General features: G+C 33.9%; 1 protein-coding gene across 5 annotated transcripts in view; it reads right to left on the bottom strand.

Annotated features, from left to right (window-relative positions):
- vti1a (vesicle transport through interaction with t-SNAREs 1A) overlaps positions 1-21,323 on the bottom strand; it is a 504,072-nt gene that overhangs the window by 342,224 nt on the left and 140,525 nt on the right. The gene's annotated exons all lie outside the window — the stretch shown is intronic.

Here is a 21,323-nt window from a genome sequence, read left to right on the forward strand (position 1 = left end):
TGATCGTAAAGGAAATTTTCCATATAAGGAATGAAAGCTAGAAACAACTTCATCATGACAATCCATTGACCACTTGTCTTTGATATGTTTATAGCCAGGTTTTATTCCTTGATTTATGTTTATTTTATGTTTTATTATAGTTTTTGTTCAAGTTGGTTTATTATTTTTCATATCTTCATGTTATCACTGTTGATTTTGTTAATTTTTAATTAATTTTTATACTATGTCTTTAAATGTAAATCTAGTCCTTGTGTTATGAGGAGAGTACCCCAAAAGTTGATGCCACCCTGACATCATCACTATTAAGACATCTTTTTGGCCATTGAGTCAGGGAAGAAGATCTCTGGACTGGGATTTATTTATTTTTTTTATCTTTTGCTCTAGTTATTGGATGTTAGCTTTTTAGGGCTTATTTGCTCTGTTTTCTTCTTTTTTGTTAATATTTTCTACAGTTAATAAACACTCATTTAATTAGGTTTCTCTCCGTTGAGAGTCACTTAAGATATTTTGAAACTGTAAAGCCAAAACCTCTTTTAGGCCAGTGTAGGCTAAAATGATCCAGAAAAATTTGAGGTTAAGCTGCCTGGGGGTTAGGCTACTTTTGTTGTTTTATTGGTTTTTTTTTGAGACCTCACATCCTTTTCACCAAGTCTGAGTTTTTTGATTCTTTAACTAAAAGCTAAAGGAAAGCAGTAAAAATGACAACACTCATATTTAAATCCCAAGAATAAGTGAGTTAAGTCAAGGGTGCTAGCCAATGGACACAAAGTTATTACAGATAAATATGCATACACATGTGCATACTGGCTAGCATAGTAATAATCATATTTTCTTTTTTGTTTATTTCCCATTAGTGAATTGATGTAAACTCATCAAACTAGGACTGGGTCTATCATTCATATCTACTTGGGCAATATTTTGGACAGGTCAGGTTTAATTTCAATAGGGTTTACTGTTTACATCAACCACAGTGCTCCTTGATTTCTCCATCTATGAAACAGACATTACATTTCAATAACTCTCTCATATATAAATCCAATGATTCTCTATATTTTCCAGTACATCCGTAGAATAAAAGTAATTTACCATGCTACTGAGCTGAACGAGAATTACAGCAGATCAAGTGGCATTTACTGCTGTCTGAAAGTGCTGCATAACAGTGAGGGTGCTGAGAACTGCACTAGAGTTATCAATGTACCTAAACTATAATTCATAAAATCATCTGAGGCAATTTAAAAGCTGTAGAACTATAAATGCTATAAGGGCCAAATAGTCTCCTTGCAGTTCTTCACGAGAAGTTCTAAATAAAATATTGATTTTTCATATTAACAAAAAATTCAAAATTGTTTAACTTAAAATGAATTCTACCTAAACCTCTCCTTATTTAAATTATTAGATGCACATTATGTTTAGAATATGTATTTATCTATTTATTTTAGTTTGTAATTTGTTTACAAATTACCAACAATTTGTACTTTACAAGCCTCAATGTGTAGTAACATTGTCAGGAGGCCAGTTTTGTGTTTTTGTGAGTATATCTTTATTTGCATATTTCAATGGTTGGATATCATTATTGCTTACAAAAATATTTAAAAGGAATATGCTAGAATAATGATGCAAAATCCCCATAAGCCTTAAAAATGTAGGACAAAACAGATATATCTGCAGATGATGCCGGGAAATCCCATTATGGGATGAGCTCAGGTGTCCTCTAGAAAAGCATTCTGCTCAGACTGATTATCATAAAGAAGCTGGTAGTACAGGGGAATACATTGCTAAATAAAATCCAGGTGGTTCGACTATCACCAATTTAGTCATATTTTTCATATTTATTTCAGGTTTTTCTTTTTAGATTTCATATAATGCTGTCTATTAACACCTATGCACTCATAAAAATCTGAATATCTGAACAATTTCTCCCAATATTTAAAAGGCCAGTAATAATTTTCCATAGAAAAATATGAATTTGCATATGGATCTTAACAATCCAGGATAATTTCTGTCAAGAACACAAGCATCTCTTCCTTTTGTAAACCGTGAAAGCTACCTAACTAGCACTTCATTAAAGTAATTTGAACAACTGTAGAGTCCTGCATACACTGGTCACAGAAGGAAGAGTTTGGCAGAATACAAGGTGAAAAAGTAAAAATGTTAAGTAGAGCTGCAAAATCCACTAGGAGCATTTAAACTTTAATAGTCAGTAGTGTGGCACAGTGGTTAGCATTGCTGCTTTATAGTTTCAGCAATATGTTCTAATCCTGTCCCAATAACTGTGACATTTATACACTCTTCCCATATGATATCACTGTGTGTGGACATGTGACTTTCCCCAGCAAGTATGGCTGCCTCATGCTTTGTTCTCAGTGATATCAAGATAGACTCATCCAGCTGTGACTTGAAATATGGTTAAAAGGAAACAGAAAACGGGAGAAAGAATTGTATTACATTTTTGGGAATTACACTGAAATGGATAGCACGGGTGCCTCACAATTTAAAGAATATTTCCCAGTCCTGTCAGGGGTAGTATGAAGCCTGCACATTCTCCTGAACCCCACCTGGATTTTCACCAAAATCCTAAAATCCTGACTAGCAAGCCTGGACTGACTAAATGTATGTGTGCCTGATGCATTCAGAATATATACAACAATGTAGCAGAATAAGAAGATTTGGAAAATGGATGGATGACATACAAGTATTATATTGGGACACCGAAAGTATATTTGCGAGCAATGCTATATTTATTATGACTCCAGAAATCAGAATTTAATTCTCAGCCTGGTGACTGTGTGTGTGAATTTTGCAAGATATGCTACTGTCAACATGACTGCCAAGCAGTCTTATTTCCTCTTACATTTCAAAAACATTTGTATTAGCTTAACTGACATTGGAGAAAAAAAAACAACAAAAAACAAACAACTAGTATTAAAATGTGAACAGTTTTCTTACACTAAAAATTTGTATTACTGAAGTAAACCGGCAATTATGCATGTCTTTATGTAATACAGAAATTGCAACACGAGACTGTTACAAGAAGTCAAACCCATATGAATGTCACATTCTACCCACAGCATTGGGCTGGCTGAAGTTTCTGTCCCCCTCCACCCTAGTTTACTAACTGCATAATGTATTTTTACAAGTAGGTGGTGGTGGTAGGTAGCCTGCCCTCATGTTTTTTGTTTAGAGAATACAGGCAATTTGCTACGATCACATTCTAAGATGATTTTATTAGTTATCACCTTCTAACATCATTCTAGTCATATTTTTGGAGAAAAGTGAGGTTGCTGGTTCTATACAAAATTAACTTAAAATTACTTTTTCTTTTTTAAATAAAAAAAAAAAAAACTGTGAAAATGAAAAGCAACTAAACAGGTTAAGTGTGTACTTCATTGACCAACATACAATGAGATAAAAGAAGTTCAGACTTCCTAACCCAACACCAGTACCCAGATCTATATAATATATTCGGTAACAGTGATGATAGGTGAACTTCATCAAAATGTTTTTTGCAGTGAATATGCTGTGTTCACCAATGACCATGTTCACATAATTTTTTGCCGGAAACTTTCCTTGCAGCTGGCTTAGGCGTACATTTTTTCCAAGTGCCCCATGATGCTTTGTGAGACAAGTGAAACAGCACAGAGTTGTACCAGTCGCACGCAGAACTTTTCACTCATATTTACTGTAATGTATTACACATTATAATGTTTAGAACTCATGGGCAAGCAACTACTTGCACAACAAGATAGAGTCGCCAGTTATATATGTGCCCCAACATTTATTACATGCCTCAACGTTGGTGCTCAGACTATATGTGTACATGGCCTTGATGGACACTTTTACCAATTTAAAAAGGTATGACGGCCACTTGGTTCTCAAAAATATTAACAAATAAAAGAGGTGTGTTCATGCCTATTACCATACTGTACAAAGAAATGAAAAAGGTGAAAATGGACATGCTTATGGTTGAGGCACGGACAATATGAGGTTTTACAAAGAGAACTAGAGCTTTTTAATCTATATACAGTGCATGCAGAAAGTACTCACAATGCATCACTTTTTCCACATTTTGTTATGTTACAGCCTTATTCCAAAATGGATTAAATTCATTTTTTTCCTCAGAATTCTACACACAACACCCCATTAATGACAACGTGAAAAAAGTTTACTTGAGGTTTTTGCAAATTTATTAAAAATAAAAAAACTGAGAAATCATGTGTACATAAGTATTCACAGCCTTTGCCATGAAGCTCAAAATTGAGCTCAGGTGCATCCTGTTTCCTCTGATCATCCTTGAGATGTTTCTGCAGCTTACCTGGAGCCCACCTGTGGTAAATTCAGTTGATTGGACATGATTTGGAAAGGCACACACTTGTCTATATAAGGTCCCACAGTTGACAGTTCATGTCAGAGCACAAACCAAGCATGAAGTCAGAGGAATTGTCTGTAGACCTCCGAGACAGGATTGTCTCGAGGCACAAACCTGGGGAAGGTTACAGAAAAATTTCTGCTGCTTTGAAGGTCCCAATGAGCACAGTGGCCTCCATCATCCATAAGTGGAAGAAGTGTGAAACCACAAGGACTCTTCCTAGAGCTGGCTGGCCATCTAAACTGAGCGATCGGGGGAGAAGGGCCTTAGTCAGGGAGGTGACCAAGAACCCAATGGTCACTCTGTCAGAGCTTCAGAAGTCCTCTGTGGAGAGAGGAGAACCTTCCAGGAGGACAACCATCTCTGCAGTAATCCACCAATCAGACCTGTATGGTAGAGTGGCTAGACGGAAGCCACACATTAGTAAAAGGCACATGGCAGCCCGCCTGGAGTTTGCCAAAAGGCACCTGAAGGACTCTCAGACCATGAGAAACAAAATTCTGTGGTCTGATGAGACAAAGATTGAACTCTTTGGTGTGAATGCCAGGCGTCACGTTTGGAGGAAACCAGACACCGCTCATCACCAGGCCTATACCATCCCTACAGTAAAGCATGGTGGTGACAGCATCATGCTGTGGGGATGTTTTTCAGCGGCAGGAACTGGGAGACTTGTCAGGATAAAGGGAAAGATTACTGCAGCAATGTACAGAGACATCCTGGATGAAAACCTGCTCCAGAGCGCTCTTGACCTCAGACTGGGGCGATGGTTCATCTTTCAGCAGGACAACAACCCTAAGCACACAGCCAAGATATCAAAGGAGTGGCTTCAGGACAACTCTGTGAATGTCCTTGAGTGGCCCAGCCAGAGACCAGACTTGAATCCGATTGAACATCTCTGGAGAGATCTTAAAATGGCTCTGCACCGAAGGCTTCCCATGCAACTTGGAGCTTGAGAGGTGCTGCAAAGAGGAATGGACTAAACTGGCAAAGGATAGGTGTGCCAAGCTAATGGCATCATATTCAAAAAGACTTGAGGCTGTAATTGCTGCCAAAGGTGCATCGACAAAGTATTGAGCAAAGGCTATGAATACTTATGTACACTTGATTTCTCCGTTTTTTTATTTTTAATAAATTTGCAAAAACCTCAAGTAAACTTTTTTCACGTTGTCATTATAGGGTGTTGTGTGTAGAATTCTGAGAAAAAAAATGAATTTAATCCATTTTGGAATAAGGCTGTAACATAACAAAATGTGGAAAAAGTGATGCGCTGTGAATACTTTCTGGATGCACTGTAATTTACCATTGTGCACATTTATTTTGGGTTCATCTAGTAAAGGTTTCCCCTAACATGTTATTGTTATTGTCTATTTAGTTCCTTGCATGCTGCTATATGATATTTAGATTTTTGGAATCAAAAATGTGAAAATGAGCATAACAACAGCAACACTCAATGTACAATATACTGTACTGTGATCGAAGTATAATGAAATTTTATAACGTTGGTTTGTTGCCAATGTGGCTGTCACTGGATCAAAAGCACACAAGGAAAAAAAATGTTTTAGCTGCTGAGATGCGCTGACACCACCCGTTCCTCCACTTGAATCCTTTGACACTGCAGGGAGATATCTTTCCATCTCTAAATGCACTTGTTTGACCAAGGGTAGACTTCACTCTTCTACTCTCATTTGCTTTAACCTTGCAAACTTGAACTTAAAAAGGTAAAAATGGGTTCCGAAACCACAAAGGTTGATAAACACTGCATTTCCATCCTGCATGCATTTAAGAAAGGAAAAAAAAAACTTTAAGTATTGTCAGTTGAGGGGCACATTAGCTGACTGTAATGAATGTTAACTTTTCCATTAATTTTTTGCCTTTTACTAGGATCATATACTCGGTGAGGTGTCTTATCCTACAAAGGCTGCTACAGCTGTGTATCTTGCAAAGCATTGTGGGATGCTGAAAAAAAAATCTAAGCCAACTGCAAGGAGAATATCCAGAAAAAAATATATAACGATCAGTGACACTGGCAAACACAAAATGTTTCCTTTGGTGAATTTCACCACAGAAAATTAAATTTTTTTCTATTTTAAGGAAGACTTAAACATGGAGTGATAAAAATTATAATAACTATATTAGTATTATTTTAATCTGTGATTCCTTGATGAAACAGTTCATAAGGAAACAAATTTACAGTGCATCCGGAAAGTATTCACAGCGCATCACTTTTTCCACATTTTGTTATGTTACAGCCTTATTCCAAAATGGATTAAATTCATTTTTTTCCTTAGAATTCTACACATAACAACCCATAATGACAACGTGAAAAAGTTTACTTGAGGTTTTTGCAAATTTATTAAAAATAAAAAAATTGAGAAAGCACATGTACATAAGTATTCACAGCCTTTGCCATAAAGCTCAAAATTGAGTTCAGGTGCATCCTGTTTCCGTTGATCATCCTTGAGATGTTTCTGCAGCTTAATTGGAGTCCACCTGTGGTAAATTCAGTTGAATGGACATGATTTGGAAGGGCACATACCTGTCTATATATGGCACCGACGCTTCCCATCCAACCTGATGGAGTTTGAGAGGTGCTGCAAAGAGGAATGGGCGAAACTGGCCAAGGATAGGTGTGCCAAGCTTGTGGCATCATATTCAAAAAGACTCTGGGCTGTAATTGCTGCCAAAGGTGCATTGACAAAGTATTGAGCAATGGCTGTGAATACTTATGTACATGTGATTTCTCCGTTTTTTTATATTTAATAAATTTGCAAAAACCTCAAGTAAACTTTTTTCATGTTGTCATTATGGGGAAAAATTCTGAGGAAAAAAATGAATTTAATCCATGTTGGAATAAGGCTGTAACATAACAAAATGTGGAAAAAGTGATGCGCTGTGAATACTTTCTGGATGCACTGTACAGAGGTCTTTGATAGCCTAATCACATGAAAATAGTATAAACATCATGTGTCATAAAAAGTAGTACATGAGGAAAAGTCTGTGTAAAAGTAAGTGAATGAAATCTTTACTTTAATTGCTAGTCAATGAGAGAGAATTAATTACAAAACATAATAATTGCTAGCTTTGTGACTGCACATGCCTTTTTGATAATATAGGCAGTGCTGAGTAATAGGCCCATTTCTTGAGTTACAAAACAAACATTACAGGTTGCTGGCTTAACTTGATCAATAAGTTGTTTTGTTTGTTGGCTGTTACACTAGCAACGATGTTACCGTTTACCAACTTCATTATTGCAAGTGTTGAGCGTATAGGTCATTTTTATGTTTATTTATTTAGATTTCATTTTTTAGTAAAAAATCCTTTGTGAACTACAGGCCTCCACTTGCTGATCATATGTTTGCAATGACACAGTGCTAATGCAAGTTATTTAGTTTACTTGTTTAATAGTTTAATTTTTATTGGTTATTTCCTAATTAATATGCTGAAAGGTCAATTGGGTGTCATCCTTATACATTTCAATTGGTACTTCTTTGCATGGATTTAGAGGGTAATGCAAGTTCTTTTTCCTGGAAGTAATAAATAAAATAATCCCATTATAATTTTAAAGTAGTAATCAGTAATTTGTAATGGATTACTTTTCTGCGTAACTATGCATCCCTGCATGCACAATTGTGAGAAGGCATTTAGACTGTGTTGCATGGCAAAGAGAGAAGAGAGTTCTTTCTCAACTCTGTTTAGGAAGCATAGCAAAAGAAATACAAATGATCTTGCCTCTTTGATATGGACATTAATCCTTTAAATCTTGGGATGAGATTTGAGCAAAGTGCTTCTTACTATAAGCAATACAAAACATACTTTGTGTAAGGCCAGCACAAAATTTAAAATGCAGTCAATGACAGGGGACGCACTGACATCACTAAGCAAAGTGTTATTTTTTTTTCACTTAACCCAAGCAGCTTAAGTAATCGTGAATCAATCACAGCAAATACACTTAAAACCTTAAGGCAAATACATAGCCGAAGTTTTTTTGTTTTTTGTGTACAGTGTGCTATACTAATATAATACCAGTAGGCAGATTGATAACACTGGATGAGCTGAACATTCATTTGAAGGTTTTGATATTTACATTCAGTGGTTTCTCTGTAAAGATCTGGTGCAGGGATATAACCTGCCTTGGGCCAGATGCTTTCAGGATATCCACCACTACATTCACAACCATGAATTGGATTAAGCAGATTTGAGATTGTCATCTTTCATTACCTTAACCAGTTCACCACTTCTAAAGCTGATAGTTAGGTGAGAAATTGCTACCATGTATTTTTAACATCCAATTAGTACTTGCTTCAGACTTGCTCAGGATACACTTTACTAGCCCCCTCTTACAAACCCACATTTCATTTTTTTAGTGTGCCACCTTGGTTCCTATTGATATGAAGTCTTAATTCATGGGTGAGTTCAGAAAATAAATTGGTGTATTAAAAATATCTTGTTTAATTGCTCTTGACTTAATTTATAATTGTTATAAAAGTATCAATTAAAAAAACACAAGAGGTACAATTATTCACAGAATGTGCAGCAAAGTGAAAAACTATATTTCAGGATATACTAAAAAAAACTACATCTGAGAGGCATGAAATATATTACAGTTATATTGTAAATAATACTAATATTATTATGATTTTATTCAGTGGTTTTTTTTTTGACACTGACCCTGGGATCCCAATTTGTTGCTGCCTTCATGCAAACCAACCTCCTAATTAGACATCTATTAATATTTTTAAAACAATATTTAATTATAAACTCTGTTCCTTTGTTTAATTCTGTAGTGTTACAAATTCACAATAGCACATGCTTTATTTTGGGAAAATCAACTTCGAATTAATTAGTAACACTTAGTGTCTCTATTTTTCTGTGTTTTCATCTGTTTTTGATGAATAAGCACAAACATTCACAGTATCACAAGTGAGCGGCTCCACTCCGCTTGGCAATCTTGCAGTTTATACCACAATGTGGTGGCTGAAGGAGTGTAGAAATTAACATTTAAGAATAAAGGAACATCAGAACGCTCTTGAAAAGAATAAGGCATCTGACGAATACATACATATTTATCCAAAATACTGGTAAGATTACAGGATTGGTCCATACTTCCAAACATTATTACCCAATAACAAGCTCCAATCAATTTCCTAGATCAGAATTTTAAAGTAATAGATGGTACCTACTTAATTTATTTCTTAACATACCATAATTGTAAATATCATAATTAGCTCTTCTCTTGCTTAAGCTGAAAACATTTAGCTCCTTCAATATTCTGTTGCAGGTCCCACCCTGCCATCCTAAAATTACTCTACTAGCTCTTTTTTGGGCTTCTCAAGAACTGTTACATCCATCATGTAATATAAACCAAAACTGAATACTGACTATACTGGTCACAGATGGATAGGAAATTTGCAGCTTACTTCAAAATGTGTTAATAAAATAAAAAAAAATATTATTCAGATTACAGCATTGGATCAGGCAAGAATATTTTTTAGACAGTCTATATATGTGAATAAGGTAAACAAAGGTTTACTTTTCAAAAAATAAAAAACCTGACAATACCTAGTAATGTTACATGACCGAGCCATATTCAAATATGTTTTCTTAAAATTTCTCTCCATTTGAAATCACACCAGTCCCTTTTTCAAACTCTATGGAGAAAACACTGACAACTAAAATGTATTTGGTATAACAAAGCTAAGCAGATGATAGATTCTGAAAGTCCAGTTTTGTGTAAATTTATACCTGATTGAAAGAAATTATACTATGTATAATTATTTTAATATAATCCACATATTTTGCCCTGTTTATGTTAATGATATCTAAATTAAAATATGATACGGTTTCATAATCTTTGTGACCATTAACCAATTGCTTGCAACACATATTAAGAATATTTGAATTCTTTATAATAATTCTTAGTGATCAGCCATTATTAAAAGCTTCCTAAAGTCTGTATTAAGTTTTATTTCAGTTCCTGTAAGCACAAGTAAAAAAAAGGCACCAGTGGTTCAAGTCTAAATATGAAGTCTTAATGATTTTGTTTTTAAACTTATCTATCAATCTACCTAAAATGGTAACCACAGTCAAGTTCTTCTAAAATTAAAAATATATATTTTCTTGCACATAATATTACAAATTATAGCCCTAATCCTGCATTTAATTGCCAGAGAAATTTTTACCTTATTATGGAATTAACAAAATTTCCAAAAAACAGGCTTTGCTACAAATATCAATTTATCTCTTCATTAGTCAAGATTTGAATGGAGAGATTTTGTTTTTTAAAAAAACAGAAGAATACATGCAAAAAGGATTTGGAATTTAATCTTTCCCTTCTACTTGCATTTTGTAATTTAAATAACAATAGAAATATTCATGAGATAATTATATTTCTAACAAAAAAACACCATAAGACAAATTAATAAAATGTGCGAAATTACTTACATCACATATAACAGCATATAAAGAAACTGTTAAATTAACATCAAAAAGAAAAAGAGACAAACAATATATTGTTTGAGAAAATGTAATAATTCTAAATATACCTAATCAAGTGTTAAACAGCACTACGCAGATACACAGTAGTTAAAGTTTACTGGTGGTTCAAGGGCACAGCCTATCTGCCATACTTAAAACTGCAGCACTGCAACACCTACAGATTTCAAATTCATGATTGCTTTTTTAATATAGTACATGCATAAAAATTACATTCAATATTTTTCCCCTTTAGGAGAATGATAAAATTAAACTTATATTAAAAAAAAATGCTAGTTATAGAAAACATTAAAACTGTTTTGTAAAATATTTTCTTTTCATAAAGAACATCCTAGATAAAAACAAAATAATATTTAATCCATATTGCCTTAACCCTAGATGTATAAACATTTTTAAACAAATCCCATGACATAACAATGAAAATGAGATGTCAAGTCATCTGGCCAAAATGACAACTTGCCAAATAAATGACAAATCAAAGAACAGTAAGGGAATGGTAAAACATTTCAGTCACTACAATATGACTGAGGTAAAAGTGAGTGCAACAAAAATTTCCTGTTTGCATATGTCCTGGAATACTCAAACATGGTGTCACTGACTACAGGAGAAAAACATTCATCAGCTGGCTATTCAACAAGTGCAACAGAGACATTAGGTCTTTATTTTAAACACCCAAACTAGTTGGTTGCCAAAACTGACAGAGCATTCGGATTTCACTGTGCTAAATGTTTCTGACTGCAGCTTTCTTTCCAGCTGATGAACCAATTGGCCACCTGACAAATGGATTGCTATCCTGCTGACTGGCAGATGGACAAACCAGACGATCTAAAAGGCCAAGCTTTTAAGCAACTTGATAGGAAAAAGCATTAATACAACTCTAGTTGTAGACACTGACACAGTCCAAGAAGCAGTAAGCAGATGATTTCATAGACAGAAGTAACAGGCAAAGAAAAGATTTAATGCCATATAAAATTCAGCCACAAACACCTTATGGTAAGCTAATTTTCAAATTGTGAAGCTGAATTAAAAGTCAAACATAAATATAAAAATCCTGAAATATGTCATGCAAAAAAGATACATGATTTAATCTGAGATAATGAAATAACAACAAATTCTCTGAATTATTTGTACTTTTACTTTTAAGTAAATTTTAGAATTGAGAAAAAAAGTGTCAAGCAGAAAAACAAACTTGAATGTCCAGATAACTAGCCACTCTAATATTACAATTAAAGAAACCCTTGAAAAGTTACACAATTGTAAAATAGCACAAATTATGGTCTTTCTGAAGGTATTGCTTGGTAATGAGAAATTGTATTTAAATTTCAGTCTCAGATAGACTGCATTAATCTAAAGTGCATTAATACAATAATAGCACTACAAAGATTTCAAAATGCATAAATTAAAAAAAACAATGTAAACTAATTTCACTAAATTATACATATAAAAGTGCAAAGAATAAAAAAAAATCAGCATGAAAAAAGAACTAAAAAACATTAAAACTTTCCAGCCAGTTGATTATTTATTACTGAAACAAAATCAAAGCTTTTCTGGAAAACAGTCTCAGCAGGCATACCCAACATTACATTATTTAATTATATATTAAGTCATTATCAATCTTTTGTCAAAGCAGTGTCATTTTTATCATACAATTAAAATTTATGATCCATGTACTGAATTGACAAAAGCATAACTTTTTTTTTCTTATTTCTCTATTTTAGACCCATTAAACCTTTAATACGCCAATGAGGAAGTGACCATAGGTTACCTCATCTGCCTTTGTCTGCTACTTTCTTTTAAAGCAATTTAATCAACATAATGGATTTTTAAAATATCACAAAAGGATATCTGTTATCAGTAAAGATTTTCACAGACAGACAGACATAAAATTTCATTGTTAACAGATGGTGCATGGTATGAATACTTTTTTAAAAACACTAGAAAAGCAGCTGAGAATCAAGCTGGTGAAGTAATGGTGTGTGTTGTTTTCGTTTTCCTTCTGCTGCAAAACATTTTATGTTAAAACAACAACAATTTACTCTCATGGTATGGGGTTGTCATCAACAATTCCATTTTGATTTAATTTAATAGTACAAAAATCAGCCTTGGCAGATGCCTTTATATTTAATCTTCTTCTGGTTATCTGTGGGCTGCCCAAGACCATTGTGTGGCCTGTATTCATTGTCCATATGGACCTAACTACGGATTTTACCTTAGCTACCACAGTTCAAGCGTAAAAACACTTTGTCAGAATATGTACTGTTGCCATTGGTCCTCTAAATCCTTGGCCCAACTCAGTCCCATAGTGTCAAAGAAGATAATGACTATTTATTGCAATGTGTGGCTTTTTATTTTTTTTCTCAAACCGATTAAAATTAAGCCGTAAACATGTGATGGCAGAATTAGCACATTTAGCGAGACTCTTTTCGCACATCCTATTTTGCGCTAATGTGGCTGATCCCTGTAGCTGTACGCGGGTGAAATTTTAATGACTTGTTCTGTTTTTGAAGTCCAGATGAAAAAAGCGGCACTCGCTGTTTGTGGTGGTGCTAGATATGGAGGCTGAGTTTCTATGATTGAGGATGGTGCTGACATGGGCTCTGTCTCTGCGATAGGATCGGTGTCATTTCCCTCTCCATGATAAGACACCTCACTGACAGGCCCGATTAGGAAGAAAAATTATTATTACATTTTTCTTTCATCCATCAGGGCCTAAGCGATAAAAACAAGCACAACGTGGTTGGGGTGGAGGGGGACGGGATGTTTGAAATATAAATTTGCTTATGTGTTATACTTTAGAAATATACTTGCATTACTGCTATCTACAAATATATATAGGTACCAATATATATTAACATACACAAACATGAAAAAAGACCGATATAAAGACAATATAGACAGTGCTATCACTTGCAGTATTTATGTAAAATTATGGTTCTGTTTTTTGTTTCTGTAAAATACTGACATAGATATGGAAAAAATAGGCAGTGTTAAAAATTGAATCCATCAAAAAGTCCAAAAAACAACATCAAAATACTTTTGAAATATTTCTTACTTCAACAAAAACTGTTAAAGACAACAGTGTAACTGACATTTGTATCTGTAAGCTGCTGCTGTACTACATGCTATTCTAATTTACTCAATATTTAGTCTCAAGACATTAATACTATGTCTAATACTAATCTCTGTTCTTTAATTAATGAAGTTGCTGCTGCATTTTATTTCACTAAACTAGGAAAAGTTGTGTTAAAATATATTACTCTGGAAAGATCTTCAAAGTGTCATGGCACACATTCATAAAATAAATAAGAATTACTTTTAAAATGGACAGTATCATTTAAATTTGCATACTTTAAATACTTAAATTTAAACAAAACTGATTTAAAACTACAATATTGTAGTTTGACTTGATTAGCATAACCAGACATTTTAAAATATTAAATAAAAATAGCCCATTGTTCCACTATATTTGAATTCTTAAAAACTGAACTAGAAGTAGTCTGAGGTTAAGAAAAACCTTAAATCATTAAATAATTTGAAAATTTTACATTCTGGAAAAATAAGGGTATTGATGCATGTCTAGGTTTTATGCACATTATGTATTATATAGACACACAAGTATATAAATATATTTAAATGTGCATGTACATCATAGACACACAAATACTGTGCATAGAATAATTCAATAAGAATAACTATTTTTCTTTTTTTTAATAACTGAATATAATGAACAAGATAATACATTCATTTTTATAAAAGGATTGTGAATTATATTAATATGTATAACTTCAAACTATAAATCATTTCTTTTGTGGCCTACATACCCAGAAAGTACAACAAAGGTAACAGTATATGTAACATAAAATAAAATGAAAAAAAGGGTCTTCATTACTCTGTTGGTTTAACTTCACAACTCTGTCTGTCAAGTCTCAAGATTTCTGTCAGTGATATTAGATTTAATGGATCGTGTTTAAATTTTTATCTAAGGATTTTTTTTATCCACAGATACCTCGAGTACTTGGTGTTATCTCCTGTTAAATTAATATTAGGATTAAAAAAGTAAAGATGAAAGTCAAGAAGATGTACAACAAAAGAACTACTTGGTAAAATCAGGCATTTCAAAATACTTTTTATACAAAGAATACAGTTGTGCTGCTTTCCTACGTAGAAATTATTCCATAATGTGTTATAAAAAAAGAACTAATATGATTAAATAAAAACATTTCAACTTCAAAAACAATGATACAGTCAGCTTTATTCCAAATCACTGTCTTTCTACAGCCTCTTAAAACCCTTTTTTTCATCTCTTCTTTTAGTACAAGTTTACTAGGAATTTTCTTTTATTAACACCTTTCCCCCATACTTGCACATTTTTGCAATTACCAAAAAATCACCACAGATTACCTGATGTAATAATAATTATAACCAAAATTGTGAAACATCACAAAATTCAAATGTAGTTAAACTATTAATGTCTCACAAAATACAAAGATTTTATTAAATATACTATAAAATATTACAGAGAGCAACTTTAAATCAAACAAGCACAGAAAGTAACATAAATTGATAATAAAGTATTAACAGATTTGCTAGTAATATAAAGTCACATTAGCAAAGTGGAACTGGCTTGAATAACCAGCCCATATAATCATGTGGATGTTTAGTTTTGGTTAAAAATAAAAACATCACAAAGCCCTTAACAGAACATAGTCTATGTGAAAAGCACAAATATGTTAATATGAAATACACTAGCATTTTGAAAGTAAAAAAAAAAAATTATCAGGCTAATATGTTTTGCCGATTTAGTATTGTCACTACACACAAGCCAAACTACATAAAAAAAAAATAAATTTAAATTTAGCAGTTGAGTAAATCTTTATTTATTACAATTTTCGTTGAATGGAAAACAAGATGAGGATCAGAACGTGCCAGTTACAGGGACTCTTGAGCGCCTATTGACTGACACAGCAAGTCTCAAAGCCATGACAGGCTTCAAAAGAAAATGTATTATTTTATTCTAACACACTTTGCTTTCCAGTAATGGTGTATCAACGATGCTCCCCTCTCTTAATACCACTGCAAAAATCAAAACACTCTAAACAAATTGATGTACTCTTTAATATAGTCATCACATCATCATAGGGCCCTTGCGTCTTGCTTGGTGACAACTGCAGGGCTGCTTACTGCACATCTATAGCTTTGTTGGTCGCTTCAATGATTTATCACAAAAAGAGGGGGCTCTCAATTCAGCTACTGGCACCTCTGATTGACAAGGCTTAATCAGCTTATCTCCGTACTAATAAAGTTGATGGCCTGTGGAGCTGTTCTGTACCTGGCACTGAGTGAACTTTCAGGAGCAGAAGCCTCCAGGGCCAGGCTAAGGCTCTTTCTGGTTATCTAAACTGGCTGAAATCAATTCCTAATGAGCTATTTCATTTTCAGATCAATTTAGATTGAAGTCTAGGCATACGTCAGAGTGACTTTCTAGTATATCCCTAATTTGATTTATGGATATTTACTAAAATAACTACTCAGTGTTTATTTATTTAATTTTTTTAAACAATAAATTAAAAAAATAATAGTATGGAATACAGCCAATATATGGAAAGGAAACACAAGTCTTTTTTCTGAATTTAAACAATAACAAACAAGCAATAATAAAAATGCTTCAGTCCTATTTTAAATACTCTGGATTCCACTATTTTTGTAAACAAATAGTACACTTTACTTTAATATCACTTTTAGAGAATGTTTACTTTTGTCTTCTATCCCATCAGGCAGCATGTATAATATATACATACATGTTTTTTTAATCACTTTAAATAGACAATCTGCTACAATGAACACCCAATTTGCCATCCTTCTATTCTTGTTTAATATAAGATAATTATCTCACACCCCTGCTAATGACAATTTCACTTTTAGTGATTGGATTCTTAGTTTAAGAAAATGTGTATGAAGGACCAGGGTGGCACAAAACAGTGAAGGGCACAAAGGAAAACTTAAACTGGCAATGACATTGAACAAGCTACATAGTTATACTGTGAGAAAATCAGCACTAGTGGATGGTATATCCCATAAGTGTAGTGGTCATCCATAAGTAATTTATTTAGAGCCAACAGGAAGTTTGCGAGGGCATGGTGTCTTGGCAAAAGGTCAGAAAATCCCTGGCCAAAACTTGCCAGTTTTTGATTCCCACTCAAAAAAAAAACATAAACTTGTTGCCCTTTTATGTGTAAAAATGTGGGAACTGTCAGGAGGCCTGTCATTTCACTCCATCAATAGAGTGCCACTTTTAGACCCAGAATAGTGGGTAGTGAGGTGTGCACATTTATGTGGACAGGCTGCAGTAGTATCAAAAGAAAAGGCAATAAACAAAATTGTGATGATTCTCTGGGTGTACATACAAATGTATCTGAATCCTAGTCTAAGAAGATGCCTTACCTACTTATCTCTAGGACAACCGTGGCAATCTTCTTTACCAGTCCCTGTGCCCTCTCCTAGTTTCTTTATTTCTCCCAACCCTAGTATTTTCCTTCGGCTGGTTAACAATAAGTTCAAACTTAAGTTCTGACTCCACATAATTTATGTCTCATGCTCAAGGTAGCACTAAAATTAATTCCTGAGATTACTTCTGCTCAGGCTCAGAATAACTTTGAGAGTAGGGTTTGGACCTTATTTGGTAATAGAGAAACTGGACTACTGCCCCTCTAGCAATACACAACATCACAAAATCTCAGCAACACTTAAAGAGCCAGAGCACTTAGAAAGCCTCTATGTCACCTGTTCTGTAAAAGACTTAGTATGGTCCTGTCCATTTCTTCTAAAAACCGTGTGGCCTCTAACTGCTGTGAAAATCTACACATTGTCATCAAAACACTAAAGCCTGTTTCTCTTATCTCAAGATGCTACTTGGTCCAACTCCTTAGTAAGAAGAAGACAAACCACCTCCACTTAGCAGCCAGGTCTTAAAACCTTCTCTCAGCCATCCTTAACACCCTTTGGAAAAAGCATCTACTAGAATGTCTTACTTGTAGAACACCAAGCGACTGTTCCAATTTAATTGCCCCTTTGTCTACCAACCAATGATATGTATACACACACATGCATACATATGTTTACATACAAACTTACATATGGTCTTGGTTCTGTGATTAAAACAATACATATGTATCAGAATTCTTTCTTCTACACAAGTAATATCAAGCAAAAATAAGGTTTACACCAAAATGCTATATATAGTATACTGAAATAAACGTCTACTTTCTTTGTCTTTTTCCAGGTTTTCAATTACTATTTTTTATTTTTACCCTTTACATTCTTTTAAGAGTAATACAAATTCAATACAACTTCCTGTGACTCAGCAAGTCATATTAATAAATTGACGTTAATAAATCTGCAATGAAACATTGTATGCAAGCCTTAGAATGACATACCACCAGTCAGTGCTGCAAAAAGCTTTGTTCATTTCAACATGCAGCATTAGAGGTCTCACTTGGGGATTTATGGTCAAAACAGATCGTACCTCTTAGCTCTGCAAACAGTACTAGTTTACACTGATAATTGCAAATACTTGAAAATGAAAGTTTTAGATGACAGCCCATTGTTATCTAATATGTAAATGGAGCTTATTCACACAATTTAAGGGCAGACCATTAGCAAACCACTTCCAATAATCACAGTTAAACGGTTTTGCTAATTTCTTCACATTCTGTCCTTTATACAGTATGACAATGTCACATAACAAAGCATAAATAAGACGCTTCTGCTAGAAGATGCAATGATAAGAAAGGGGAAGTAACAAGCACATGACATACTCACAGCACACTGGAGGGTAGCTAATTTCCCCTGAAACACATGTTTTCAGACTGTTTTGTACCAATGTTCAAGCAGTTTCACTCATTATTTAAAAATGACTGCATTTGCTATAAATACATAAAGCAGTTATAATATGTAAGATCAAATACAAAAATCCTTACAAAATTGTCATAAACTAATTTTTTCAACTCGAGTCATAGGGGCAGGAAGCCCAGGCACAAAGCTGGAAAACCCATTGGACAGGACATTAGTCCATCATATGGCACACTCACACACACCCTTACTCACATTTAAGGAATACCAGGGTATCCAGAATAAAAACTATGTATATGTGAAGTGAATGTGCAAACTCCACGTCAACACCGATCAGGCATTAAATTTGAACATAGGCAGCAGTGCTAACCACTTTATCACTGTGTCACCCCAAACCTTCTATGCAAAGGAAAACCAATAAATGAAGTGATCACTGTTTGAGAATAATATTCGATTAAGGGGACTTAATAAGGAAAAGACTGTACCTTTGCATAAACTGGTGTATCACAGAAAAGGGGATGAATAATAATGACTCATAGGTTAATAAAGTAATTTGGGAAACATGGTGCTACAAAGGTCAAACTTGCTTCCATAAAATGGCAAAACATTTGTTGAATCCTTGCCTAGTTAATGTCAGAGTGGAGGTTTCAGGAATTTTTGCAAAGTTATACCAGTTTCCTCACAGAAAATGGTTAACTAATTATACTAAACTGACTTGTGTGAGAGTGAGTGTATTGTGTGTATACTTGAGTCTTCATCTGACTGCCACAAATGGTTGATCATACGACAACCATAAAGTAATTCAGCATGTTTGAATAGCTGTATTCCCCATTCACACTGCTATATGAGACACAGCATTTTCAAATCTATACTTTGAAGAGTTTTCAAAAAGACTTGTAAAATACTTTGCTTCAGCATGGATTGAAGGCCAATTTAAAAACAAAAAAGATATATTTGTGTTAGTGTGGAACAGGTTTGAAATTAATTGAGTAGATGCTTCCAAGAATAATGCCTCAAAGACACAGGGAGATCTAAAACCGTGTAGAAGCATGAGTGAGTAAAAGATTAAACTCATCAAGTTATTCCCAAAGGAGATGAGGAGCAACAGCAAGATAAAATTTTACATTATGGCGGACAAAGGGCAGAAAACATGGATGCTGACGATACTGAGGATCATAATATTATGAGATTAAGTGAATTCAAAGATTCATACCAAAACATTGGTGTGTGTAGTATGAAACATAATAAGACTAAATTGGTCAGGATATTAAACTTAGCTGAAAGCTCACCTTGTCTCTTAAAATTTCAAATCAGATACGTATCTTCTTCCCTGTATTCATTTGCTTTTTCTAATGAACTGTTTTGTACCCAAAATTCTGACATCAATTCTTACTGGCAATCTGTTGTTTTTATGCTGACTTGATGCAAGGATATTTATATGTTCTACCCAGCATCATAAAAATTCCAGACATGTGAACTGTCTATGCTATCATGTTTTACTGAATACACTATTTCTACAAGCTTTGTAGAGTATATAACATTTTGATAGGTGCTATATAAAATATGTAATAATTGATTAACCTCTGGACCTGACAAAGACGATGATTAGGTACACTCAAGAGCTACCTTCACTAATGACAAAATTTATCAAATATTGTTGTTTCAAATATTACAGAAAAGCATCATCACTGTTTTCTTTCTGCTTTTTTACTTTTGTATGCTTACCCACAATCAAAATATATATGCATAATTATTTAGAATGAATGGATGAACATGTTTTCCTTCTGTTACTATTTGGCTTTCATTAATTTTTTTGCCTCTTCCACAATGTTTAAAATATAACTCCTTCAAGATTGCTGAAGTTTTCTCATTTAAACCTTCAATGATTTCAAATGAATCAGAGGCTCCTGGAATCCCAAACTTTACTGTTCTCTGCACAGGCAGCCTGCAATTCCGCTAGAAGCCAAAAGGTATTGCTGAATACATTTCTGAACGTCTGTATGGGCTATTTAGTTGCAAAAGTGGTGACAGACATACTGTGACTGCAGTAGAAACTATAAATACAATTTTTATAAATGCAAAGGTGGAGATGTACAGTAAACATTGATTATATAGGAAATCTTAAAACAGGGTAATGACCAAAATTCAACTTTTTTGCTCCTCTGTATTTTACAATGGTTATTGACAAAACCTCCTAGGTTGATGTTTGATGTTGATTTGACTTCCTTAAAGAAACAGCTGTTAAAGCAAAGGAATGCAGCACGTCAAAACCATGAGCAAAAGAATATTCAGTCCTAAGACCAGTAAGATATACTTCCAGGCTTTTATAACAAACTCAAGATAGCTTGGATAGGGGGGGAAAAAAGCATGAAAAGTCAGGAATGCAGATTTACAGTCAGATGTTAATTTATCTGGACAAACATCAACAAAGGGCTGCAGCTGCTCTTTTAAGCAATATATTCAATACTGTTTCAAATATTAGTACAAGCATGATGCAATTACTGTATACTCTACACCATTTAAGTCAATCCTCCTTTGTCTAAACTAGAACATTCTAGAGACTTTTTAACTAACAAAAACTGAATTAGCATAAGTCACTCTAATTTGCAATGTATGT

The sequence above is a fragment of the Polypterus senegalus genome, chromosome 1 (assembly GCF_016835505.1).
Source record: "Polypterus senegalus isolate Bchr_013 chromosome 1, ASM1683550v1, whole genome shotgun sequence".
NCBI classification, from domain to species: Eukaryota; Metazoa; Chordata; class Cladistia; order Polypteriformes; family Polypteridae; genus Polypterus; species Polypterus senegalus.